The sequence below is a fragment of the Oncorhynchus tshawytscha genome, linkage group LG13 (assembly GCF_018296145.1).
Source record: "Oncorhynchus tshawytscha isolate Ot180627B linkage group LG13, Otsh_v2.0, whole genome shotgun sequence".
Taxonomy (NCBI): Eukaryota; Metazoa; Chordata; class Actinopteri; order Salmoniformes; family Salmonidae; genus Oncorhynchus; species Oncorhynchus tshawytscha.
The window spans coordinates 27,140,024-27,152,530 of NC_056441.1; the positions used below are offsets into that span (position 1 = coordinate 27,140,024).

Here is a 12,507-nt window from a genome sequence, read left to right on the forward strand (position 1 = left end):
AATGCTTTAGCTGCGTTCCATTGAGCGGCTTCCTCGACGATGTGGCGAAGGTTGACATAGCTCAAGCCTAATGAGGTAGTTGAACTATTGCCCTAACGAGGAGTGGAGATAACAGAGACAAGGGGACAAGCTAGTGTTTACAGAACTAGTGCAACACTTTCCTCTCCCAAAAACACCCGTTCTGTCAGCAAACTCACATTACACTCAATGCAATTGCAGTATCAGGTCTCCCGTTTATTTAAAACGTTATGGTGCATTTACTCATAGCGTGTGTGACTGCTAGAGTAAACAATGACGATGGCGACAGTGAGCTGAATCTGAGACTTGGAAAGGAGATGACAGAGAGAGGAGAGAAGAGAAGAATTGGAGGGTCGGAGTCCCTAACATGTGTGACAACAGTAGAGGGGCAGCCTGTGCCATTATCAACAACCAACCATCACACATCAATATTTTAGCCCACAGCCTCTTGTAAGAGTGGGTACATGACAAAGATGTCCCCTCCTCCGCATTCCCCCATCTAAACAGACATGTAAACAGCGCTGTGCCGTTGGTCACATCTCTTCTCCCTGCCTAGCCTGCACGTGCTTCTCTCTCTCCTACTGGACAGGGCCACGCACACACACAGAGAGACATGGCCCGCAGGCAGTGTCTGGCAACAGCACTGGCAGAGGGACAGTGGCACAGAGACAAAAGAGCAGAACACACACACACACCTCTTCCCTCATCCTGATGGTATAACTACACTGTAGACACACACACACACACACACACTCTCCCCTCATCCTGATGGTATAACTACACTGTAGACACACACACACACACACACACACACACACACCTCTTCCCTCATCCTGATGGTATAACTACACTGTAGACACACACACACACACACACCTCTCCCCTCATCCTGATGGTATAACTACACTGTAGACACACACACACACACCTCTTCCCTCATCCTGATGGTATAACTACACTGTAGACACACACACACACACACACCTCTTCCCTCATCCTGATGGTATAACTACACTGTAGACACACACACACACACACACACACACACACTCCCCTCATCCTGATGGTATAACTAAACTGTAGACACTCACACACACACACACACCTCTTCCCTCATCCTGATGGTATAACTACACTGTAGACACACACACACACACCTCTTCCCTCATCCTGATGGTATAACTACACTGTAGACACACACACACACCTCTTCCCTCATCCTGATGGTATAACTACACTGTAGACACACACACACACCTCTTCCCTCATCCTGATGGTATAACTACACTGTAGACACACACACACACACACACCTCTTCCCTCATCCTGATGGTATAACTACACTGTAGACACACACACACACACCTCTCCCCTCATCCTGATGGTATAACTACACTGTAGACACACACACCTCTTCCCTCATCCTGATGGTATAACTACACTGTACACACGCACACACACCTCTTCCCTCATCCTGATGGTATAACTACACTGTAGACACACACACACACCTCTCCCCTCATCCTGATGGTATAACAACACTGTAGACACACACACCTCTTCCCTCATCCTGATGATATAACTACACTGTAGACACACACACCTCTTCCCTCATCCTGATGGTTTAACATCCTGATGGTATAACTACACTGTACACACACACACACCTCTTCCCTCATCCTGATGGTATAACTACACTGTAGACACACCCACCTCTTCCCTCATCCTGATGGTATAACTACACTGTAGACACACACCTCTTCCCTCATCCTGATGGTATAACTACACTGTAGACACACACACACCTCCCCTAATCCTGATGGTATAACTACACTGTAGACACACACACACACACACACCTCTTCCCTCATCCTGATGGTATAACTACACTGTAGACACACACACACACCTCTTCCCTCATCCTGATGGTATAACTACACTGTAGACACACACACCTCTTCCCTCATCCTGATGGTATAACTACACTGTAGACACAAACACCTCTTCCCTCATCCTGATGGTATAACTACACTGTAGACACACAGACACACTTCTCCCCTCATCCTGATGGTATAACTACACTGTAGACACACACACCTCTTCCCTCATCCTGATGGTATAACTACACTGTAGACACACACACACCTCTTCCCTCATCCTGATGGTATAACTACACTGTAGACACACACACACACACCTCTTCCCTCATCCTGATGGTATAACTACACTGTAGACACACACACACCTCTTCCCTCATCCTGATGGCATAACTACACTGTAGACACACACACCTCTTCCCTCATCCTGATGGTATAACTACACTATAGACACACACACCTCTTCCCTCATCCTGATGGTATAACTACACTGTAGAAACACACACCTCTTCCCTCATCCTGATGGTATAAATACACTGTAGACACACACACACCTCTTCCCTCATCCTGATGGTATAACTACACTGTAGACACACACACCTCTTCCCTCATCCTGATGGTATAACTACACTGTAGACACACACACACACACACACACACACACACCTCTTCCCTCATCCTGATGGTATAACTACACTGTAGACACACACACACACCTCTTCCCTCATCCTGATGGTATAACTACACTGTACACACACACACACACACACCTCTCCCCTCATCCTGATGGTATAACTACACAGTAGACACACACACCTCTTCCCTCATCCTGATGGTATAACTACACTGTAGACACACACACCTCTTCCCTCATCCTGATGGTGTAACTACACTGTAGACACACACACACACACACCTCTTCCCTCATCCTGATGGTGTAACTACACTGTAGACACACACACACACACCTCTTCCCTCATCCTGATGGTATAACTACACTGTAGACACACACACACACACACACGCACACACACACACCTCTTCCCTCATCCTGATGGTTTAACTACACTGTAGACACACACACACACACCTCTCCCCTCATCCTGATGGTATAACAACACTGTAGACACACACACACCTCTCCCCTCATCCTGATGGTATAACTACACTGTAGACACACCCACCTCTTCCCTCATCCTGATGGTATAACTACACTGTAGACACACCCACCTCTTCCCTCATCCTGATGGTATAACTACACTGTAGACACACACCTCTTCCCTCATCCTGATGGTATAACTACACTGTAGACACACACACACACACCTCTCCCTCATCCTGATGGTATAACTACACTGTAGACACACACACACACACACACACACACACACACACACACACACACACACACACACACACACACACACACACACACACCTCTTCCCTCATCCTGATGGTATGTATAACTACACTGTATACACACACCTCTTCCCTCATCCTGATGGTATAACTACACGGTAGACACACACACCTCTTCCCTCATCCTGATGGTATAACTACACTGTAGACACACACCTCTTCCCTCATCCTGATGGTATAACTACACTGTAGACACACACACACACACACATACACACACAACAATATCGCCACACTCACCCTCTTACAGAACTATTACAAACATCACAGATAATTATATTGTTGTCCTGTTTTTGTCAGAGATTCAAGAGGGATCTTCAGTTCACTCAACACGAGCCCTTATGAATAAAAGCCTAATTCATAGGAGCAATTGAAATCCAACTGAACCCATCATTGTGCCAGAGACCCTCTTTTACAGACCCTCCATTAACCACTCTATGAAACGATCTCTTTAGAATAGATTATTGCTGCCTAGCAAACATAAACAATATGTCTGTCTGACAAACTGTTCAGGAGAGTTACAGTACAGGTCACCACTGATCTAATAAGATCAGCCGTCGAGTCTCCAAACTTATAATGATCCTGGGAGGTGGAGTACATGGGTTAGTTCCAAATGGCACCCTACTCCCTATATAGTGCGCTACTTTTATCAGAGCCCTATGGGCCCTGGTCAAAAGTAAAGGACGACATTGGGAATAGGGTGCCATTTGACATGCATTGGTCTGAACATGCATGGGTCTGTGGATCATAGTACTTAGTGAATAAAAATAAAAACCGTTGTCTTCCGAGGGAAGGACTCTCCTCTCATCCTAACGGTGTAACTACACTGTAGACACATACAGGAGACGGCTGCAGCAGGGGGATTGACATTGAGCAATCGCAGAGTGACAGGTGAGTCTGGAAGCCCTTCATTTGGAATTCCACGTAGGGAGTAATGAGTGTGTGTGCTTGTGTTTGTGCAGCCTGCTGTAAGTGGCGGCCTAGCGAGTTACAGCTGTGTGTGCAGCTGCTGTCTGTGCCCATCATCAGAGGGCTCACACACACGCACACACACGCTGGGGAGTGAAGGTCAGGGTAGCCTACCACAGAGAGGAAAGCAGCCAACTCATCTTCTCCTCCGTGCTGTGGAGAGGCAGAGGACTCATGTTTTCTATAATCACTGTGTCCTCTACAGTGTACCCATCAAATAGAGGATAAATATTGGTCTGATGTGCTTGTGTGTGTGTTAGGTTGTTATACTCTCAGTGAAATCACAGGTCTCCTGGGAGAACCTTGACAGACACATTTACCAGCAGGGAAATGAACATCCATTCTGAAACTCACCCTGCCATAGGTCACTGTAAAGGTCAACAATCTTCAGCTTCTGCCAATCACTGACTGGGTTGCCATTCTTAGGTCACTGGCCTGGTCAATACAATACAGAGGAGTAATAAAATACTAGCATTTATTTATCTGCACACACACACACACACACAACAGTGGTCTAGCAACCAAGCTGACAAGGCCGAGGCCTCACGTCAATGTGAACTGAATTCACTGTACGGTGTTGAACTACATAGTGACATCTGACAAACAACATTTCATCTTGTTACAAGGACACTCCCAAACCTGTCTGTCCCCTCCTTTCCTTCACATAGACCTACCTACAGTATCATCTTTCCATACAGCAACTATTGGTCTTCATAACCACCTCATATCAGACAACAGGAGGAGTATGAGGCATTAGGGATAATGTTGATGGAATGGTACCAAGAGCTACAGCTCTCTCCCTCCCTTTCTCCACACACACACACTTGAGTAACACACAAAGTATCTTCCTGGCTGGCGCTGCTGAGGCGAGGTAAGCAAACAGCTGAGGTAGAAAATAGGGAATCACAAAGCGTGGGCATCTGCCTCCCTACATCAGCCTCCATCACATTACACAGGAGCTCACTGAGTGGTGTGTGTATGTGTGTGTCTATGTGTGTGTGTGTGTGTGTGGCCTCCATCACATTACACAGGAGCTCACTGAGTGGTGTGTGTATGTGTGTGTCTATGTGTGTGTGTGTGTGTGTGTGGCCTCCATCACATTACACAGGAGCTCACTGAGTGGTGTGTGTATGTGTGTGTCTATGTGTGTGTGTGTGTGTGTGTGGCCTGTGTGGCCATCACATTACACAGGAGCTCACTGAGTGGTGTGTGTGTATGTGTGTGTCTATGTGTGTGTGTGTGTGTGGTGTGTGTGTGGCCTCCATCACATTACACAGGAGCTCACTTAGTGGTGGGTGAATGTGTGTGTGTGTCTATGTGTGTGTGTGTGGCCTCCATCACATTACACAGGAGCTCACTTAGTGATGAAAACATCAGCTTGTTTTTTATAAAAACCAGTCGACCACCACCGCAATAAAATCAGATCGAGAACCTTCGCTACCACTACCATTCTATCTACAGTGCAGTCGGAAAGTATTCACACCCCTCGACTTATCCACATTTTGTTATGTTACAGCTTCATTCAAAAATGTATTAAATGTTTTTCTTTTACCCCTCATCAATCTACACACAATACCCCATAATGACAAAGCAAAAACTGGTTTATACACATTTTTCCATCTCTCTCTACAGGACCACCCACCCAGGGTCTAGGCAGAGTGAGAGGGGGAGGTGGTAACCCATTGCCAGTCTGTTTTATAAGGGACACTCTCTGTTAAAGGCCCAGTGCAGTCACCATTTTGTATCATATTCTACAACAGCTGATGAAACTAACACTGTAAAAGTGTCAAAACATTTGATCAGTGTTATTTCCTGATAGTTGCTGGTTGAAAATTAAATCTACAGAGGACAGTCTTATCAGGAGTTTTGCATGGGCGTGAGTTTTGGCTTTCCATGGTGACATCAATATACGGTAAATTGGTTAATAGACCAATTTCAGTTGTCCCCTCCCCACTCAGACCACTCACAGACAGTCCTAGCAAAACTATTATTGCTTGAGAAATAGTTTTTTTGCCAAAAAGCTATTTTTGATAATTTTAATGGAAATCTATTAGAGTAAGGTACTTAAATGTTACCCAGAAAAACGGCAGCATTGGGCCTTTAAATGGAAGAAGACCTCCAGATGTCTTAAGAGGGCCAGATAGGCAGAAGGCTGGTGATACAGAGGAGGAGGAAGAAACGAGAGAGAGAAAGAAAGAGAGGAAGAGAGGAAGGAGGAGTTTAAGTGCTTGACAATAATAGCCTCCGTTCCGTTCTCTGAGATCCACAGAAGAGAAAAGATACATCTAAAGCTTTATCTTGCAACTGAAATGTCACCTGAGCCTGGATTGTCCTGAGAGAAGTGAGTGAGTGGTACTGTAACTGGTCAGAGGTCACTGATGAAGTAAGACAGTCAATCAGCCACTTCACTGATAAAGAACCAGCCAGAGTCATTTCACAAAGTGTGTCGCCTACTGTCCACACCTTTCATTCGATGTATATTAGTCCAGTTGACCAGCTGGCCGTAATCAAACTGTTTACCAGGTGAGACAGTGGTTGTTGAAAGGGCTACACCTACAAAAAAAAAAGGATTTTCAATGTTAGTCACTTCACTTCCTGTACTACAGGAGAGAAGTCCTGTCACTATGGGGGAGATGGGGCTCTCTGTCATTGTCTGATAAACCCACCCATTAGGCTGACAGCAGACTATGCAGACACTGACGTTGGTCTCCTGGATCATTGTCCTTCTAGTTCCAAGATTTCTTTTGTGATGGATAGAAGAAAGAACAGATGATGAAAGCACTCCATTTACCCCCACATATGTAAACAGACTTAGAGAAGCACACACACACAGCCACACAGCAGAGGAACAGTTCAATCAATTGCTGTCTGGTCTCATTCCAAGCCAACGGCTTTACACAGAGCGTGCTTGTTTCCACCATTCATAAGTGGGATTTTTTATATTTTGTCACATGTTCATTTTCCCCTGCTGTCTGATGTTTGTCTGTCCCCAGCCTTGGGTATGTAGACCCCCTTTGCTTTCGTGTTTCTGTTGCAATTCCGTGTTACAATTTAGCCAACTGGTGTCAGACCATGTCTATGTTGTCTGCTTCATTCCAAGCCATTGGCTTCAGACGGAGCAGGCTTGTATACAGATTACGATTTTGATCCAGTTCTCTTTGTCAGACATCAAGACATCAATTTGTCCCTGTCTGGAGTTGTCTATCCCCAGCTGTGGGGGGGACTGAACTTTATAAAACCCCTATTTGTATTCCTTTGCATTTCTGTGTTACAGACATTGTCTAGGCCTTCTGTCAGAGCTGTATGGGGAACTGAACTTGCTGAGCTGCTCAAATAAGACATCATGGTGCCCCAGGCTAACTTTTCCTATCTTGACATTTGTGTCTCCCAGGTTGACGCGATAAACAAACAAGAGAGATCTGAGGCAGGCTAAACTCTAATAATTATGGGGCCCCACTGCAAAAAATAAATCACTGCTCATAGCCCCCATGGAGATAGATGTCACAAAATGTTTTACATTCTGCCTTCTCGCTCTGAAATCCCGACAGAGAACCATGGAGAAGCGGATGCAAACCCGTTTGGAGTGCCTGAGGGAGCAAGTATTTAAGAAAACTACCAACTGGGTCTAAATATGTACAATTCTGTTGGAGGATATCAACAATTGCCGCTATTATAGAGCATTCGAATAGTCAGTTAGGCACAGTATGGTAGAACCCTGAGGCCAGTCCTGAGGTTGTTGGGACAAGCAGCCTGGTCTCATAAACTAGACATAACATAGTAAACGAAGATCTGGTACATTAAAATTATACTGAACAAAAATATAAACGCAACATGCAACAATTTCAATGATTTTACTGAGTTACAGTTCATATAATGGAAATCAGTCATTTGAAATCAATTCATTAGGCCCTAATCTATGGATTTCACATGATGGGCAGGTGCACAGCCATGGTTGGGCCTGGAAGGGCATAGGCCCAACCAATTAGGAGCCAGGCCCACCGACTGGGGAGCCAGGCCCAGCCAATCAGAATTTGTTTTTCCCCACAAAAGGGCTTTAATAAAGACAGAAATACTACTCAGTTTCATTAGCTCTCCGGGTGGCTGGTCTCAAAAGATGATGAAGCCAGATGGTGATGAAGCCAGATGTGTATGTCCTGGACTGGTGTGGTTACACCTGTCAGGTGGATGGATAATCTTGGCAAATGAGAAATGCTCACTAAAAGGGATGTAAACAAATTTGTGCAAAAACTTTGAGAGAAATAAGGTTTGTATGCCAATGGAAATTTATTATATCTTTTATTTTAGCTTATGAACATGGAACTAACACTTCACATTTTGTGTTTATATTTTTGTTCAGTATAGTATGACATGTTACGTTTGGTATGGTTACATAACACAGAAGGTTACTTAAGGCAAAAACTAAAGGGGGGTGGGTGGATGGGCATATAATGCGAACGTCTAGCAACCCAAAGGTTCCGTGTTCGAATCTCATCATAGACAACATTAGCATTTTAGTAACTTTTCAACTACTTAGTTTGTTGGCTAACCCTTCCCCTAACCTTAACCTTTAACCTAACCCCTAACTTCTACCCAAGCTAGCTGACGTTAGCATTAGCCACCTAGCCAAAGTTAGCCACAACAAATTTCAATTCGTAGCATATTGTACTTTTTTCAAATTCAGTGTACATTTTGCCATTTGGAAACATATCATACACAATGTAATCATAACATATCATACACAATGTAATCATAACATATCATACACAATGTAATCATAACATACACAATGTAATCATAACATATCATACACAATGTAATCATAACATATCATGCACAATGTAATCATAACATATCATACACAATGTAATCATAACATATCATACAAAATGTAATCATAACATATCATACACAATGTAATCATAACATATCATACACAATGGATGATGGACATCCACAAATTAATACATACGATACAAAATGGCACCGAAGGAGATGGCTGCCGCTTTACGATCCTGGAACCAATTGTGCTATTGTGTATGTTTTTTTGCATTATTTGTAACTTATTTTGTACATAATGTTTATGACCGAAAAGAGCTTCTAGATATCAGGACAGAGCTTACTCACCACGTACTGGAGGAATACTTTTTCTTCAACGAGACGAACGGCAAGGATTTACTTCAGACGACCGACAAGGTCCTCATCCCCGCCATTCGCAGGAGAAAGAGAAGGAGGTATCAAGGAAGAAGGTCCAGGTGCCTTGTAAGGATCTGTTGCCGAGAGGGTAATCTACCTATTAGCCAACGTACAATCAATCAATAACAAAATAGACAAACTACGATCACATATATCCTACCAACGGGAAAGAAAAAAACTGTAATATCTTACTGTGCCTTGCAAAAGTATTCATCCCCCTTGGCGTTTTTCCTATTTTATTGCATTACAACCTGTAATTTAAATGGATTTTAATTTGGATTTCATGTAATGGACATACACAAAATTGGCAAAGTAAAATGAGAAAAATAACTTGTTTCAAGAATTCTCTAAAATAAAAACAGAAAAGTGGTGCATGCATATGTGTTGCTATGAAGCCCCTAAATAAAATCTGGTGCAACCTTCAGAAGTCACATAATTAGTTAAATAAAGTCCACCTGTGTGCAATCTAAGTTTCACATGATCTGTCACATGATCTCAGTATGTATACACCTTTTCTGAAAGGCCCCAGAGTCTGCAACACCCCTAAGTGACACCACCAAGCAAGTGGCACCATGAAGATCAAGAAGCTCTCCAAACAGGTCAGGGACAAAGTTGTGGAGAAGTACAGGTCAGGGTTGGGTTAAAAAAACATATCTGAAACTTTGAACATCCCACGGAGCACCATTAAATCCATTATTAAAAAATGGAAAGAATATGGCACCACAACAAACCTGCCAAGAGAGGGCCACCCACCAAAACTCACAGACCAGGCAAGGAGGGCATTAATCAGAGAGGCAATAAGACAACAAAGATAACATAACGACTGCAACGGAAACATGCGGTCTCTCCTTCACTGCAGCCGAAGTGAGTCGTGAGCCGAAGTGAGTAAGACATTTAAACGTGTTAACCCTCGCAAGGCTGCAGGCCCAGACGGCATCCCCAGCCGCGCCCTCAGAGCATGCGCAGACCAGCTGGCCGGTGTGTTTACAGACATATTCAATCAATCCCTATACCAGTCTGCTGTTCCCACATGCTTCAAGAGGGCCACCATTGTTCCTGTTCCCAAGAAAGCTAAGGTAACTGAGCTAAACGACTACCGCCCCGTAGCACTCACATCCGTCATCATGAAGTGCTTTGAGAGACTAGTCAAGGACCATATCACCTCCACCCTACCTGACACCCTTGACCCACTCCAATTTGCTTACCGCCCAAATAGGTCCACAGACGATGCAATCTCAACCACACTGCACACTGCCCTAACCCATCTGGACAAGAGGAATACCTATGTGAGAATGCTGTTCATCGACTACAGCTCGGCATTCAACACCATAGTACCCTCCAAGCTCGTCATCAAGCTCGAGACCCTGGGTCTCGACCCCGCCCTGTGCAACTGGGTACTGGACTTCCTGACGGGCCGCCCCCAGGTGGTGAGGGTAGGCAACAACATCTCCTCCCCGCTGATCCTCAACACTGGGGCCCCACAAGGGTGCGTTCTGAGCCCTCTCCTGTACTCCCTGTTCACCCACGACTGCGTGGCCATGCACGCCTCCAACTCAATCATCAAGTTTGCGGACGACACAACAGTGGTAGGCTTGATTACCAACAACGACGAGACGGCCTACAGGGAGGAGGTGAGGGCCCTCGGAGTGTGGTGTCAGGAAAATAACCTCACACTCAACGTCAACAAAACTAAGGAGATGATTGTGGACTTCAGGAAACAGCAGAGGGAACACCCCCCATCCACATCGATGGAACAGTAGTGGAGAGGGTAGCAAGTTTTAAGTTCCTCGGCATACACATCACAGACAAACTGAATTGGTCCACTCACACAGACAGCATCGTGAGGAAGGCGCAGCAGCGCCTCTTCAACCTCAGGAGGCTGAAGAAATTCGGCTTGTCACCAAAAGCACTCACAAACTTCTACAGATGCACAATCGAGAGCATCCTGGCGGGCTGTATCACCGCCTGGTATGGCAACTGCACCGCCCTCAACCGTAAGGCTCTCCAGAGGGTAGTGAGGTCTGCACAACGCATCACCGGGGGCAAACTACCTGCCCTCCAGGACACCTACACCACCCGATGCTACAGGAAGGCCATAAAGATCATCAAGGACATCAACCACCCGAGCCACTGCCTGTTCACCCCGCTGTCATCCAGAAGGCGAGGTCAGTACAGGTGCATCAAAGCTGGGACCGAGAGACTGAAAAACAACTTCTATCTCAAGGCCATCAGACTGTTAAACAGCCACCACTAACATTGAGTGGCTACTGCCAACACACTGTCAATGACACTGACTCTACTCCAGCCACTTTAATCATGGGAATTGATGGGAAATGATGTAAATATATCACTAGCCACTTTAAACAATGCTACCTTATATAATGTTACTTACCCTACATTGTTCATCTCATATGCATACGTTGATACTGTACTCTATATCATCGACTGCATCCTTATGTAATACATGTATCACTAGCCACTTTAACTATGCCACTTGGTTTACATACTTATCTCATATGTATATACTGTACTCGATATCATCTACTGTATCTTGCCTATGCTGCTCTGTACCATCACTCATTCATATATCCTTATGTACATATTCTTTATCCCCTTACACTGTGTATAAGACAGTAGTTTTTTTTGGAATTGTTAGTTAGATTACTTGCTCGTTATTACTGCATTGTCGGAACTAGAAGCACAAGCATTTCGCTACACTCGCATTAACATCTGCTAACCATGTGTATGTGACAAAATAAAATTTGATTTGATTTAACCCTGAAGGAGCTGCAAAGCTCCACAGCAGAGATTTGAGTATCTGTCCATATTACCATTTTAAGCCATACACTCCACAGAGCTGGGCTTTATGAAAGTGTGTCCAGAAAAAAAGCCATTGCTTAAAGAAAAAAAGAAGCAAACACATTTGGTGTTCGCCAAAAGGCATGTGGGAGACTCCTCAAACATATGGAAGAAGGTAATCTGGTCAGATGGGACTAAAATGTTGCTATTTGGCCATCAAGGAAAACACTAT

At 44.6% G+C, this 12,507-nt stretch overlaps 1 long non-coding RNA gene across 2 annotated transcripts in view; it reads right to left on the minus strand.

The window, feature by feature from the left end:
- The window catches only part of LOC112264624, a 94,202-nt gene that overhangs the window by 25,248 nt on the left and 56,447 nt on the right, over nt 1–12,507 (minus strand). The window contains exon 1 of one of the 2 annotated variants that reach the window (XR_006078593.1): nt 9,408–9,545. The exons of the other annotated variant lie outside the window; for it this stretch is intronic. This is a non-coding gene — a long non-coding RNA (uncharacterized LOC112264624). Of the gene's footprint in view, nt 1–9,407; nt 9,546–12,507 lie in introns of those variants that run through there. 2 annotated transcript variants of the gene reach the window in all.